Here is a 15,922-nt window from a genome sequence, read left to right as displayed (position 1 = left end):
TTTTAACAAATAATAATAGATTTATACAAATAATAAACTAATTTAAACAAAAGTAAAAGGAACTTATAAAAACACCAAACCACAACACAACTGTGGTTAAAATGATTCTGTGAGTTTGTCTGATGCAGAAAACTCCTCTTGTAATTTTGTAATTCCACTTTTTTTTAATTGGAATGAACAAAAAAACTTAAAATTTCGAGAAATGTCCTTTAAACGCAACTTTGAGCTTGTCTGATAGTTAAAATGCATTATGTAAAGTATCAACAATGCAATAGGAATGTATAAAAGCCCTCAATCACTCCAAAACCTTGCGTAAAGCACCTTTTAAGCTTGATTAACATTAAAATGCATTTTTAATATGAATTTATCAACAACGTAATAGGAAAGTTCAAAAACACTAAAACACCAAGAAACTGTGCTTAAAACACTTTGATTTTTTCAAAGGATTCAAAGGATTGAATGTTTAGAATGCTTAAATGAGCTTGTATGATAATGAAAATACATTTTGTATTGTCAGTATATAAAAAATAGTGTACAAAAAAACTAAAACACTGCAGAACTGTGCTTAAAGAGCTTTAGTAATGTTTTCTTATGCCTAAAAAAATTTGTTACTGTCACTGTAAACAAAGTACAAGGAATGAACAAAAACATTAAAACACTCCCAGAACTGTGCTTCTGATAGCTTGTCTGACGCTAAAAATGCATTTTGTAATGGTAATGTTATCAAAGTTAAATAAATGTTCAAAAACACTAAATTACTAAATATCTGTAATTAAAGGGCGCTTCACTGAGAGTGTCTTACTCAAAAAAAAAAGCAATTTGTAATTTCACTAACAAAGTAACAGTAACAGAAAAAAAAAAAAAAAAACATTCGAGAAATCGCTTCTCGTCTGATGATAAAAATACATTGATCAATGTCTATCAACAAATGTACAGAATCTACAGAATTCTGCTTAAAGCGCTTCTGATTGCTTGTCTGACGCTGAAAATGATTTTGTAATGTTAATATTATCAAAGTAAAATAAATGTTCAAAAACACTAAATAACTGTAATTAAAGAGCGCTTCATGGAGATTGGCTTACTCAAAAAAAGCAATTTGTAATATCACTAACAAAGTATCAGTAACAGTGCTACTGTACTGTATAGAGTACATCATGGGCTTTTTACCGATATCACATTTGTGGGGGTGTGGCAAACAGAGCTCATGGACTTTCTTTTCCAAATGGCTGCCATCTCATATTCCACATTTTATGGCAAAAAGCAAAGTAAGAGATTAGATTTTTGCTGATATAATTTTTCTGTTGCTAATAATCAAATTGTTTCATCAATATGAGAGTCTTAACTTTTGATTTACTCAGATTGTATGCATTACGCATATCGCAAGAGAAATTAGGCTCATCAGCTGTCCAGAATTTATTTATTTTTAATTAGATAAACATCAGTCATTTAATGTTACATGTTGTTTCTTTTTTGTCATTTATTGCATTGTTTAAAGAGAGGTTCTTTAAGCAAAAACTTAAAACTTTTTTTAGATGGTTCTTGGCTTACAATAAAATTGGCAGAAGAAACTAATTTTCCTGTTTGATTCACTAGTAACAGCGCAGATGCTACAAAATTTAGCGTCTCATGCATTTGCTATTCTCTACGACGGCGTATTAGTAGGACCACTTTAAAGAAAAATATTTTTTTAAGTTTCAATTTTGAGAATAAAGTCGTATAAGTTTCGATTTCGAGAATAAAGTCGTATAAGTTTCGATTTCGAGATTAAAGTCAAAATAATTACAAGATTAAAGTCAAAATAATTACGAGATTAAAGTCGAAATAATTACGAGATTAAAGTCAAAATAATTACGAGATTAAAGTCAAAATAATTACGAGATTAAAGTCGAAATATTATGGCCATAGCATCCTCCTTGTGTTAAAATGAGGGATGTTGATGATTTGTTATACTTTCATATCGGTTTCACAAATAAAGAAACCCTCGATCTCCTGCACATCAGCACCAGTTTGTTATTATATAGGACGCTGAAATGGCTTTGCTATAAACTGGGTTTATTTAGAAGAACGTGCGACAACGGTGCGCTCAGCGTCTGCGTCGTCGCCAGTACTTCAACCGAGCCTTATGGACTGTACGATAAACTAAAGTCGTATGGCATCGCTATAAATGATTGCATTGACAGGTTTAGTCGTCATGTCATGTGGATGGAAGTGCAAAATATAAACAACCAAAAATAATAGCGGGTTATTGATTAACCACAATAACACTCATTATAAGCTGCCCTCAGCGCTTGCGTACCGATCCAGGTACTAAGACCCGTGCGATTTTTACTTTAATCTCGAAATCGAAAATATTTTTTTACAGTGGCCCTAATACGCCGTCGTAATTTACCCACTTCTTTTTATATCAATATATAATATTTTAAATGTAATTTTAAATTACACGATGCAAATACAAATTTCTAGTGTTGTGACTACTAAAGGTAAAAACAGGCAGTGGTGTAAAGTACCGGAAGGCCATACTTGAGTAAAAGTACAAGTATCTTACCAGAAATTTACTTTGATAGAAGTAAAAGTCACCTTTTAGAATATTTCTTGAGTAAAAGTCTAAAAGTATCTGATGTATAACGTACTTAAGTATCAAAAGTAATTTGATATTAAATGTACTTAAGTATTAAAAGTAGAAGTAAAAGTAAATGCTAGTATAAATGGAAGCGGTCATTTTAAATATAAAGATTGTTTTTTTAAGCCTGTAAACCACCTTAACAATTAACCTCTTTAACCTGTTCCTTTCATCTGAACATGATTTGTGTCAATTCATGATCATAATCAACTGTTGACATCACCTGTTTGAAATCATGACATTATTTGGTTGTTTTTTTAACTTATTACTAGCCCTAAATGTTCCTGTTCCAACGTTTTTAGAATGTGAGTCGATGTAAATGTAAGAAACACTCTAATCTATTTTATTTGCATTTTCTATACTGTCCCATTTTTTTATTTGGGTAGTATATTTCAATAACAAAAAATTATTTTGGCATAATTAATTTAAAGCAAAACTCAAGAGAGTTTAACAAAACGTGTGGCACTTTTATCCCTTTAATGATCTGTTCAACCATTAATTTAAATCAAAATATTTGAGTAAAATAAGCTGTATTTAAATAATCTTTTTTGGGCTGTATCTACTCACTGAATGGCATGTGTTAAACAAAAAAAATATTGGTATTCTTACTTTAAGAAAACACCATTTCTAACTTGAAGCCAACAGCTGAAAAATCATTAATAATAAGTTGGATAAGTTGAGTTCTTGTTGAGATCATTACAGGGTTAAAGACGTGCTGCATGTTCTTCAGCACCATGAATCTCTCCTCTACTGGTCTAATACAGAAGTTATCTGAGGAAATATTTGTCCGTAGGTGAGTTTTTAAAAATAATGGACGTGTCTTCATGAGTTTTGCAGTCAATGAATTCCAAACAAATTTAGTGAAACGTTTTATTTGTGGTTGGAATGTAATGGGTAAAAATGGTAGGTAGATATCTGAACAATGTTAATGCTAATAATATTAAAAAACCGCTGATGCTGCAGCTTTACTTTGTTAATCATTGTGAACTTACATCAGTGTGTTGGACGGGGAGCTTCTGAAATCTCCATATTTGCGTGTCTTTGGGTGAACGACGCACTTTTAGAAAACTCCGATAGCTTTTAGAGAACGTTTGCACATGCGCATTAATGTGTTTAACCACCGTGTAACTCACAAGCGCAGGTGCAGTCCGTCACACATCTCACATCATTTAACTTTCATTCTGTAGTAACGAGTAACGAATTTACATACAGCGAATGTAACGGAGTAAAAGTACACAATTTCTTTAGAAAATGTAGTGGAGTAAAAGTGAAAGTTGCCGAAAATTTTTATACTCCAGTAAAGTACAAGTACTTCAAAAAACTACTTAAGTACTGTAACGAAGTATTATTACTTCGTTACTATACACCACTGCTTACAAGATAATGCAACTTGGTAACCCAGAGCCTACCCACCTACCAAGCCTGAGTACATTAAGAAAAGCCAAACAAGAGAAAGGGGATAAGGAGGTAGGACACAAACACCCCATCCTTTCCCCCTCATCTAATAAAATAGTGTGCCTCATAGGGGCAGTATTCATGACATCGGCCTTGACAAATTTCTTATTTGCCATTATTGGACCCCCTCTCAACTACTAGTCTACAAAATACTAGTAAAGACTCAAGTGTAAGTTTTGATGCTACAGGTACAGTAGTCAAAAGGCTCACTAGACCAACAGAAACATCAGGATATACTGTATATTTCCATATCAAGGAGTTCTGTCCTCACACGGAGATACTTCTATTCACATCCCAGTGGTGCAAATGCTGTCTGAGCGGCATGACATTAACGCCATATCAAACTGGGTCTCTGAATGGCTCAGAGGAGGAGCATCTGTACCAAAAGAAGTTGTTTCTGATTTCTCTCTTGCATTACTGGGTGGTCTTGTTAAGGCCTTTACTCCTTACTCTGGTTTGAAGACCTATATAAATAGAATAACAAAGACATCAGAGCTATAACACAAACCATGAAATTTTGCTGTGACTAAACTTTTTTAAGCAATGTTACATTTTGGTTATTCACACTACCCCCTCCTGTAGTGAGTCTGTAGATAGAATATACTTGTTGACGGCCCACAAGCATGTAAAACCTTTGAAATAACATTAACATTTGGAATTCACAAATCAATTTAGCTGTGTAACATGTGTATGGATAATGTTATGGATAACATTTTAACATTTAAAAGGTTAAAGGTTTTTAAAGGTAATTTGATTATAATAAATTTCACTCTGTGATGCAATTTTAACACTGTTAGGGGCTAAGTGTCCTCACTTAATAAACAAAAAGATAATTTAGCCTTGACAACTAAAACAGCACAAATATTTCTCTTAGCAATTTGGACGTTAATGGGGGGGCTGGTGACGTCACGGGTGTAATATTTATAGCGTAATAACTTGAGAATTAAAACAGCACAAATGTTTCTTTTAGCAGCACAAACCAGCACAAACGTAGCACAAACGAATGAGGTGGTTTTGGTGCAATTTGAACATTTTTAGGGGCTAAATGTTATCAATTTATTAAAAAAATATATTATTTAGCCTATAACTTGAGAATTAAAACAGCACAAATGTTTTTTTAGCAGCACAAACGTAGCACAACGAATGAGGTGGTTTTGGTGCAATTTGAACATTTTTTGGGGCTAAATGTCCTCAATTTATGAAAAATATATATTATTTAGCCTATAACTTGAGAATTAAAACGGCACAAATGTTTTTTTAGCAGCACAAACCAGCACAAACGTAGCACAAACGAATGAGGTGCCTTTGGTGCGATTTGGACGTTAATGGCGGGCGTAGTGACGTCACTAGACCAATATTTATGGATTTATAACTTGAGAATTAAAACAGCACAAATATTTATTTTAGCAGCACAAACCAGCACAAACGTAGCACAAACGAATGAGATGCTTTTGATGCAATTTGAACATTTTTAGGGGCTAAGTGTTCTCACTTTATATAACAAAAATAATTTAGCCTATAACTTGAGAATTAAAACAGCACAAATGTTTTTTTAGCAGCACAAACCAGCACAAACGTAGCACAAACGAATGAGGTGCTTTTGGTGCAATTTGGCCTCTGATGGGGGGCTGAGTGACGTCACGGGTAATAAAATATAATACTTAATTTCTCTAAAACGATGCCAGCACAAACGCAGCACAAACAAATAATAATATTTATATTCCATTTCTGACCACATGGGGGGCCAACTTCACGGACATCCCACAACTCAGTGTTTCTACTGAGATTGTGTTATTGTGTTGTAATTTTATTTAATAAATAATGTATGTGATACATACCATCTAAGTATTTTTAAATCTTGTTTGTGTGTTTATTTCATTTGGCCTAATGAAAAAATAAAAAAAAAAAGAATGAAAATACAGTAAATGGCTGGAAACCCTGCTGCCAGAATTTTACTGTATTTTACATTTTAACAGTATTATACTGCTTTCTAATAAAACGGTAAGGAACTGTAATTCAGATTACAGTATGCATACCAATTTTACTGGGTTTTTTTTACAGTGCACTTCTTCATTGACAATGTACGGTGGCCCGCTGAGTCAAAACACGAAAACATTTACAAAACAAACAAAAGCTGACAACACAACAACATTAAGGAAAAACGCGAATACAAAAAGAACAACACAACAACATTAAGGAAAAACGCGAATACAAAAAGGACAACACAACAACATTAAGGAAAAACGCGAATACAAAAAGGACAACACAACAACATTAAGGAAAAACGCGAATACAAAAAAGACAACACAACAACATGAAGGAAAAACGCAAATACAAAAAGGACAACACAACAACATTAAGAAAATACGCGAATACAAAAAGGACAACACAACAACATTAAGGAAACACGAATACAAAAAGGACAACACAACAACATTAAGGAAACACGAATACAAAAAGGACAACACAACAACATTAAGGAAACGCGAATACAAAAAGGACAACACAACAACATTAAGGAAACACGAATACAAAAAGGACAACACAACAACATTAAGGAAACGCGAATACAAAAAGGACAACACAACAACATTAAGGAAACGCAAATACAAAAAGGACAACACAACAACATTAAGGAAACGCAAATACAAAAAGGACAACACAACAACATTAAGGAAACACGAATACAATTTCTACAACGGAAATGCTCCCAGTCACTAGAGGGCACCTCCATCATTTTTTATCTGTATGAACAGTGTATATAATATTAATTATTAATAATAATATTTATATTCCATTTCTGACCAAATGGGGGGCCAACTTCACGGACATCCCACAACTCAGTGTTTCTACTGAGATTGTGTTATTGTGTTGTAATTTTATTAAATAAATAATGTATGTGATACATACCATCTAAGTATTTTTAAATCTTGTTTGTGTGTTTATTTCATTTGGCCCAATGAAAAAATAAAAATAAAAAGAATGAAAATACAGTAAATGGCTGGAAACCCTGCTGCCAGAATTTTACTGTATTTTACATTTTAACAGTATTATACTGCTTTCTAATAAAACGGTAAGGAACTGTAATTCAGATTACAGTATGCATACGAATTTTACTGGGTTTTTTTTACAGTGCACTTCTTCATTGACAATGTACGGTGGCCCGCTGAGTCAAAACACGAAAACATTTACAAAACAAACAAATGCTGACAACACAACAACATTAAGGAAAAACGTGAATACAAAAACAACAACATTAAGGAAAAACGTGAATACAAAAAGGACAACACAACAACATTGAGGAAAAACGCAAATACAAAAAGGACAACACAACAACATTAAGGAAAAATGCGAATACAAAAAAGACAACACAACATGAAGGAAAAACGCAAATACAAAAAGGACAACACAACAACATTAAGGAAACACGCGAATACAAAAAGGACAACACAACAACATTAAGGAAACACGAATACAAAAAAGACAACACAACAACATTAAGAAAACACGAATACAAAAAGGACAACACTACAACATTAAGGAAACGCGAATACAAAAAGGACAACACAACAACATTAAGGAAACACGAATACAAAAAGGACAACACAACAACATTAAGGAAACGCAAATACAAAAAGGACAACACAACAACATTAAGGAAACGCAAATACAAAAAGGACAACACAACAACATTAAGGAAACGCAAATACAAAAAGGACAACACAACAACATTAAGGAAACACGAATACAATTTCTACAACGGAAATGCTCCCAGTCACTAGAGGGCACCTCTATCATTTTTTATCTGTATGAACAGTGCAGCAAAGAAAGCAAGAAGCAGAGCAGCGTAAGTGCAGAGAATCTGGCTTCGGTTTAACTTTCAGTGATATGATTCTTAATAAAAGTCAGCTTTTAATAAATTTATGTCAAGTCATTTTTATACAAAAACATCAATGTTTTCCACCTACTACAAACTATTTTATATTAATTTTAAATAAAGATCAATGAATCTGATCATTTTATATTGGAGATGAATTAATCTATGCAGGTCTCGTAATTTCATTTATTAGTGCAAACATCAATGTTTCTCATTTACTACAAACTTTTTTTAGTTACATTTTTAGTTGTATTTTATTTAAATTTATAGTTAAGATAAAAATTTTTTTATGGTGATTGTACTGCACATCTGTATATGTATACATGACAAATACCAGATATATTACCTCATTTCATATAGGATAATTGTAAATTATAGAATTATTTGACATGATTACATTTATTAATGTAAACTATTTTATATATACACATACAGTACATACACCTCACCTACAAACTTCTTTACATTATTAAATCATTTATTTTAATTTCTAGTTAAGATCAATAATTGTATAATAATTATATTTTACAGTTGTGTCCATGTATGTGTCTAAAAATGGTTTGACATTAATCTAATCAAATAATACAAGATTTAGATGTATTTATTTTTATTTGCACCATTAATTTTTTATAAAAGAAATACAATTTTTGTATTGTCTTGTACAAGGTTCGTAGTAGGTGAGAGACACCAATGTGTGTATATAAAAATTTGTTTGACATTAATACATCAAATTATATGACACTTTAATAGATATCTTTTTCTGAAAAAAAATGCACAAATTGTTATGAACACGACTCATTTCCATTAGTTTTTTTTTTTTTTGTAAATAGACGTAATCTTAAAATTAAAATGAAATTGCTTTTTAAGTATGCTGCCTATTTTCATGTGTAAGAATTCATAAAATAAGTCTTAGGTGTTTTTTCAAGCACTTATTTAAACCAGAATGCGAATGTCGAACAAATGTTGAATATTAAACTAATGGGCATGAATATGTACGCTTAAAATGGTTAATTATAACTAACTAATACATTGTAAATATACTGTTAAATGGTTTATGACATTAAAACATATTAAACTCTAAAAGCGTGGCACAGTCTGTTTAAAGCTCAAGTTAGTTAATTTTGCAATTATATTAGAAATTTGGCAAACTAGTTGCTGCCTGATGTTTAAAAAAACAAAAAGGTGCTATACAGTCAAACCGCCGACACTAGAAAGCTCAATTTTATTAAGAATCATATCACTGAACATTAAAGTTAAACCGAAGCCAGATTCTCTGCACTACGCTGCTCTGCTTCTTGCTTCTTTGCTGCAATGTTTATACAGATAAAAATGATGGAGGTGCCCTCTAGTGATCGGGAGCATTTCTGTTGTAGGAAATGTATTCGTGTTTCCTTAATGTTGTTGTGTTGTCCTTTTTGTATTCGTGTTTCCTTAATGTTGTTGTGTTGTCCTTTTTGTATTCGCGTTTCCTTAATGTTGTTGTGTTGTCCTTTTTGTATTCGTGTTTCCTTAATGTTGTTGTGTTGTCCTTTTTGTATTCGTGTTTCCTTAATGTTGTTGTGTTGTCATTTTGTATTCGCGTTTCCTTAATGTTGTTGTGTGGTCTTTTTTGTTTTCGCGTTTCCTTAATGTTGTTGTGTTGTCCTTTTTTTTTTTTGCGTTTCCTTAATGTTGTTGTGTTGTCCTTTTTTTTGCGTTTCCTTAATGTTGTTGTGTTGTCCTTTTTGTATTCGTGTTTCCTTAATGTTGTTGTGTTGTCCTTTTTGTATTCGCGTTTCCTTAATGTTGTTGTGTTGTCCTTTTTTTTTTAGCGTTTCCTTAATGTTGTTGTGTTGTCCTTTTTTTATTCGCGTTTCCTTAATGTTGTTGTGTTGTCCTTTTTGTATTCGCGTTGTCTTAATGTTGTTGTGTTGTCCTATTTGTATTCGCGTTTCCTTAATGTTGTTGTGTTGTCCTTTTTGTATTCGTGTTTCCTTAATGTTGTTGTGTTGTCCTTTTTGTATTACGAACGTAAGCTCTCAACTTAAACTTTGTGTGCACAAAAACAATAAATGCAGCCAATTTCCCATAAAAAAAACCCTCAAAGATGCACTGGTTCTATACACCGCAACATCACCTTTATAAAAAATGAGTGTCATGAGAAAAAAATAAAATAAAATAAATACAGTGTATCACAAAAGTGAGTACACCCCTCACATTTCTGCAAATATTTTATTATATCTTTTCATGGGACAACACTATAGAAATAAAACTTGGATATAACTTAGAGTAGTCAGTGTACAACTTGTATAGCAGTGTAGATTTACTGTCTTCTGAAAATAACTCAACACACAGCCATTAATGTCTAAATGGCTGGCAACATAAGTGAGTACACCCCACAGTGAACATGTCCAAATTGTGCCCAAAGTGTCAATATTTTGTGTGACCACCATTATTATCCAGCACTGCCTTAACCCTCCTGGGCATGGAATTCACCAGAGCTGCACAGGTTGCTACTGGAATCCTCTTCCACTCCTCCATGATGACATCACGGAGCTGGTGGATGTTAGACACCTTGAACTCCTCCACCTTCCACTTGAGGATGCGCCACAGGTGCTCAATTGGGTTTAGTCCATCACCTTTACCTTCAGCTTCCTCAGCAAGGCAGTTGTCATCTTGGAGGTTGTGTTTGGGGTCGTTATCCTGTTGGAAAACTGCCATGAGGCCCAGTTTTCGAAGGGAGGGGATCATGCTCTGTTTCAGAATGTCACAGTACATGTTGGAATTCATGTTTCCCTCAATGAACTGCAGCTCCCCAGTGCCAGCAACACTCATGCAGCCCAAGACCATGATGCTACCACCACCATGCTTGACTGTAGGCAAGATACAGTGGTCTTGGTACTTCTCACCAGGGCGCCGCCACACATGCTGGACACCATCTGAGCCAAACAAGTTTTTCTTGGTCTCGTCAGACCACAGGGCATTCCAGTAATCCATGTTCTTAATAATAATAATAATAATACATTTTATTTATATAGCGCTTTTCAAGATACTCAAAGACGCTTTACATAAGACAAATAATCAAAACAAATACGTACATACACCATACAAATCATAGTACAAAATCAAAATAGTACATCAACATCAAGAATAATTAAGATAAAAACAAAGAGAGCAGCATAAGACAGTTCATTAAAAATTAGCTAAATTATGAGAGAGAACAACAAATATAGAACAATTTCTTAAAATTAGACAGAAACAGGACAGATTCACATGCAATCAGGAAACTGAAAACTTTACAAGTTTTAGGATCTTGGACTGCTTGTCTTCAGCAAACTGTTTGCGGGCTTTCTTGTGCGTCAGCTTCCTTCTGGGATGACGACCATGCAGACCGAGTTGATGCAGTGTGCGGCGTATGGTCTGAGCACTGACAGGCTGACCTCCAACGTCTTCAACCTCTGCAGCAATGCTGGCAGCACTCATGTGTCTATTTTTTAAAGCCAACCTCTGGATATGACGCCGAACACGTGGACTCAACTTCTTTGGTCGACCCTGGCGAAGCCTTTTCCGAGTGGAACCTGTCCTGGAAAACCGCTGTATGACCTTGGCCACCATGCTGTAGCTCAGTTTCAGGGTGTTAGCAATCTTCTTATAGCCCAGGCCATCTTTGTGGAGAGCAACAATTCTATTTCTCACATCCTCAGAGAGTTCTTTGCCATGAGGTGCCATGTTGAATATCCAGTGGCCAGTATGAGAGAATTGTACCCAAAACACCAAATTTAACAGCCCTGCTCCCCATTTACACCTGTGACCTTGACACATGACACCAGGGAGGGACAACGACACATTTGGGCACAATTTGGACATGTTCACTGTGGGGTGTGCTCACTTATGTTGCCAGCTATTTAGACATTAATGGCTGTGTGTTGAGTTATTTTCAGAAGACAGTAAATCTACACTGCTATACGAGCTGTACACTGACTACTCTAAGTTATATCCAAGTTTCATGTCTATAGTGTTGTCCCATGAAAAGATATAATGAAATATTTGCAGAAATGTGAGGGGTGTACTCACTTTTGTGATACACTGTATATATATATACATGAACATGGATGAGATGACCTGGCTCACAGTCTCCACTCTAATTCATCACAAAGGTGTTCTATCGTGTTGAGGTCAGGACTCTGTGCAGGCCAGTCAAGGTCTTCCACACCAACTTGCTCATCCATGTCTTTATGAACCTTGCTTTGTGTACTGGTGTGCAGTCATGTTGGAAAAGGAAGGGGTCACCCCCATCTGTTTCCACAAAGTTGGGAGCATGAAATTGTCCAAAATCTCTTGGTATGCTGAAGCATTAAGAGTTCCTTTCACTGAAACTAAGGGGTCGAGCTCAACTCCTGAAAAAAAACCCCACACCATAATCCCCCCTCCACCAAACTTTACATTTGGCACAATGCAGTCAGACAAGTACCGTTCTCCTGGCAACCGCCAAACCCAGACTCGTCCATCGGATTGCCAGACGGAGAAGTGTGATTCATCACTCCAGAGAAGTCAAGTCAAGTCAAGTCAACTTTATTTATATAGCGCTTTTTACAATAGACATTGTCTCAAAGCAACTTTACAAAATCCAGGACCAACAGATACAAAAACCCCTGTTGAGCAAGCCAAGGGCGACAGTGGCAAGGAAAAACTCCCTGAAAATTACAGGAAGAAACCTTGAGAGGAACCAGACTCAGCAGGGCCCATCCTTCTTGGGTGGTCTAGAGGATACTGTCAATAAATAGGATTTACACAAATCATACAAACACAGAATTAAATAAACTAAAAGTTCTAACTGGCAATAAATAAATAAATAATAATAATTGAGTTGTCATTCGGTCTAGTCTTCAATAAAGTCTGTAGTGAGTTCTTGTCATGCTTGGTGCAATTAGTCCATACCCGTCACATCCGGCAGGAGCAGCATCGTTGGCACTGCAGTCTCGACTTCAATCCTTAACCTCGTCAGGTAAACAGGTTTCCATCAGAATGCCCTCGGGGTAAAACAATACTGTAGAGAATGTAGTTAATAATGTACAATGCTAGTTGAGTAAAACAGTTTTACAGAGAGTTTTAGACTCCAGCAGCCCTAATTATTACAGCATAACTAAAAGGGAGAGCGAGCAGGTAACAAGGTCATGAAGGCTTTCATAGGACATCAGCGTCCACCTCCCCTACCCAAACCTGAGTGATCGGACAAGAGAGGCAGAACGACAGCAACCCAACATCCCTGATCACCACAAGTTTCTATGACCAAGAACCCCCAAGCTCTGCACCTTTGTCTATACTAATCAAAAGCCTGAGAAAATAAATATGTTTTCAGTCTAGACTTAAACATTGAGACTGTGTTCGAATCCCGAACAGAGGCAGGAAGATTATTCCAAAGTTGTGGAGCTTTGTAAGAAAATGCTCTTCCACCAGCCGTGATCTTTTTAATTCTAGGAACTATAAGTAACCCTGCATCTTGTGAGCGAAGTGGACGCGCTGGGTTGTAGTGATTAATAATTAAGTTCACTCAGATACTGTGGAGCCAGACCATGTAGCGCTTTATAGGTTAGTAAAAGTATTTTGTAATCAATGCGGAATTTAACTGGCAGCCAGTGAAGAGATGATAGAACAGGACTGATATGATCAAACTTTCTAGTTCTAGTTAGCACTCGAGCTGCTGCATTTTGAACTAACTGGAGTTTGTGTATGGATTTACCAGAGCATCCAGTTAGAAGAGCATTACAATAATCTAAACGAGAAGTTATAAACGCATGGATCAGTTTTTCGGCGTCATTAAGAGATAGTATATTTCTTATTTTAGAAATATTACGCAAATGATAGAAATCAACTCTAGTAATATTATTGACATGTGTATCAAAGGAAAGATCTGGATCTAGTGTGATACCTAAGTTTTTTACATCTGGGCTGGGAGTAACAGAGAAAGTGTTTAGGTTTAGCACCAGGTTAGACAGACAACTTGTCTCTTTAAGTTGAGTTGCCTGATCTAGTTCTTTAGGTTCTGATGCTGATATATTTGATAATTCTGGTAGGCAGTTTATGAACGCTGCTGCAGTTGCAGATGTAATAGTGCGCTTACATTTAAAACGATGTGGTCGCTGTATATTATTGGATAGGGACACTTCATATATTAGTAGGGAGTGATCAGAAATTAAGTCATTCTGTGGTACCATTACCAGGTTGTCTATGTTCATACCATAAGTAAGTATTAAATCTAAGGTATCTGTTTACAGCAGCGAGTGGGTCCCATTACATTTTGGGTAATGCCTAAAGATTCTAAAATAGAGTCAAACGCAATTTTGAGTGGCTTACACTTATCCTCATAATGAATATTAAAGTCACCAACAATTAAAGCTTTTTTAAATGATAAGACTAATTTAGAAAGAAAATCGGCAAATTTGTTAAGAAATTCTGAGTAAGGACCAGGGGGTCGATAAACAGTAACCAGCTTAAACATACTAGTTTTATCAGATGAACATTTATTGGCTATGTCAGAGATAAGAACTTCAAACGAGTTTGTTATGGGAGATGATTTTACAGTAAGACCTACTGTATGTCTTTGTCATAAATTGTGGCTATTCCTCCACCACGACCGCTAAGACGTGGCTTATGTTCATAACTGTAACCCGGAGGAGTTGCTTCATTTAAACCTAGATACTCATCAGGTCTAGCCCAGGTCTCAGTTAAACAAAGTGCACTAAGACAGTTATCTGTGATCATTTCATTTACAATTACTGTTTTGCATGCAAGTGACCTGATGTTTAGAAGTCCTAACTTTAGTTTAGCCTTACTAGTGTTTTCATGATACTCATTTAGATTAATTTTAATTAAGTTATTATGACATACTTTTTGATTTTGTTTTGGCTTATACCTGCCACGGTAAACAGATACAGTCTCAATGGTTTGTGACCTAGGGATTTCGGGTGACGTTCGATTGCGACTCACAGACAGTTGGTTAGGCCTGTTTGTCTGCTGCCTGGTCTTGGCTCTGGGTAGTCATTTAACACTATCTGCCACTACACTAACGCGGTGGTAAAGCGTGTCACCTACGCTGCAAGAAATGCGAGCAGCACCCTCCCACGAGGGGTGGACACCATCCCGCTTCAAAAGACCAGGCCTTCCCTCAAAAGTGGACCAATTATCTACAAAATCAATGCAGTTTTCTGAGCACCAGCAGACATCCAGCAGTTCAGCGACAATAACCTGCTGTAGGTTTCACCACTGGGTCGAATCGGTAAGGGGCCAGAGCACACTACTGCCTCGGACATCGACCTAGCTAACTCACACACCTCTTTAACATTATTCTTAGTAACCTCAGACTGCCGTAAACGAACATCATTAGTGCCGACGTGGATAACAATCTTCAAAAATCTACGATTAGCATTAGCCAGCACTTTTAGATTTGCTCTGATGTCAGGCGCCCTGGCCCCCGGAATACAAGTGACTATGGTTGCTGGTGTCTCTATGGGGGTTGCAATACGCACGTGTCGGAGCTGAGAATCTCCTATAACCAGAGCACTTACATTAACAGGCTTCTCAGCGGGTGGGTCACTGAGTGGGGAAAACCTGTTGGACACGTGCAACTGAGATGGTTGGTGCTTTGCCCTACAACTATGTCGTCGAGACGTCACCCAGTCGCCCCGCTGTGAGGGCTCTAATGCCGGAGTCTGGGGTTCTATACCTGAACTGCTGGCATTCGGGACTGCTACAGCTAAATCTAAGCACTCACTACTAGTATTCTGTTCTAAAGCCCGAATGCTAATACTGAAATCTTCCCCGTCAGACTAACAACTAATCTACACTTATCACATATAAAGTTATCACTAACGACGGAGAAAGAATAACTGAACATGTTGCACTGGACACAGGGATATAAAGCTCCTGCTGGGGCCATTGTAACAAAGAAATGTACTTAGCTTTAGAAGATGATTTGAAGTTGCTGTTTAAAT

General features: G+C 35.7%; 1 pseudogene; it reads right to left on the bottom strand.

The window, feature by feature from the left end:
* Positions 1 to 14,240: 14,240 nt before the first annotated feature.
* Positions 14,241 to 15,637, bottom strand: LOC134335733 (uncharacterized; annotated as a pseudogene).
* Between the last annotated feature and the right edge of the window lie 285 nt (positions 15,638 to 15,922).

This window comes from Trichomycterus rosablanca, chromosome 21, assembly GCF_030014385.1.
Source record: "Trichomycterus rosablanca isolate fTriRos1 chromosome 21, fTriRos1.hap1, whole genome shotgun sequence".
Taxonomy (NCBI): domain Eukaryota; kingdom Metazoa; phylum Chordata; class Actinopteri; order Siluriformes; family Trichomycteridae; genus Trichomycterus; species Trichomycterus rosablanca.
Note: the sequence above shows the minus strand (reverse complement) of the source record. Positions and strands in the feature narration are given on the sequence as shown.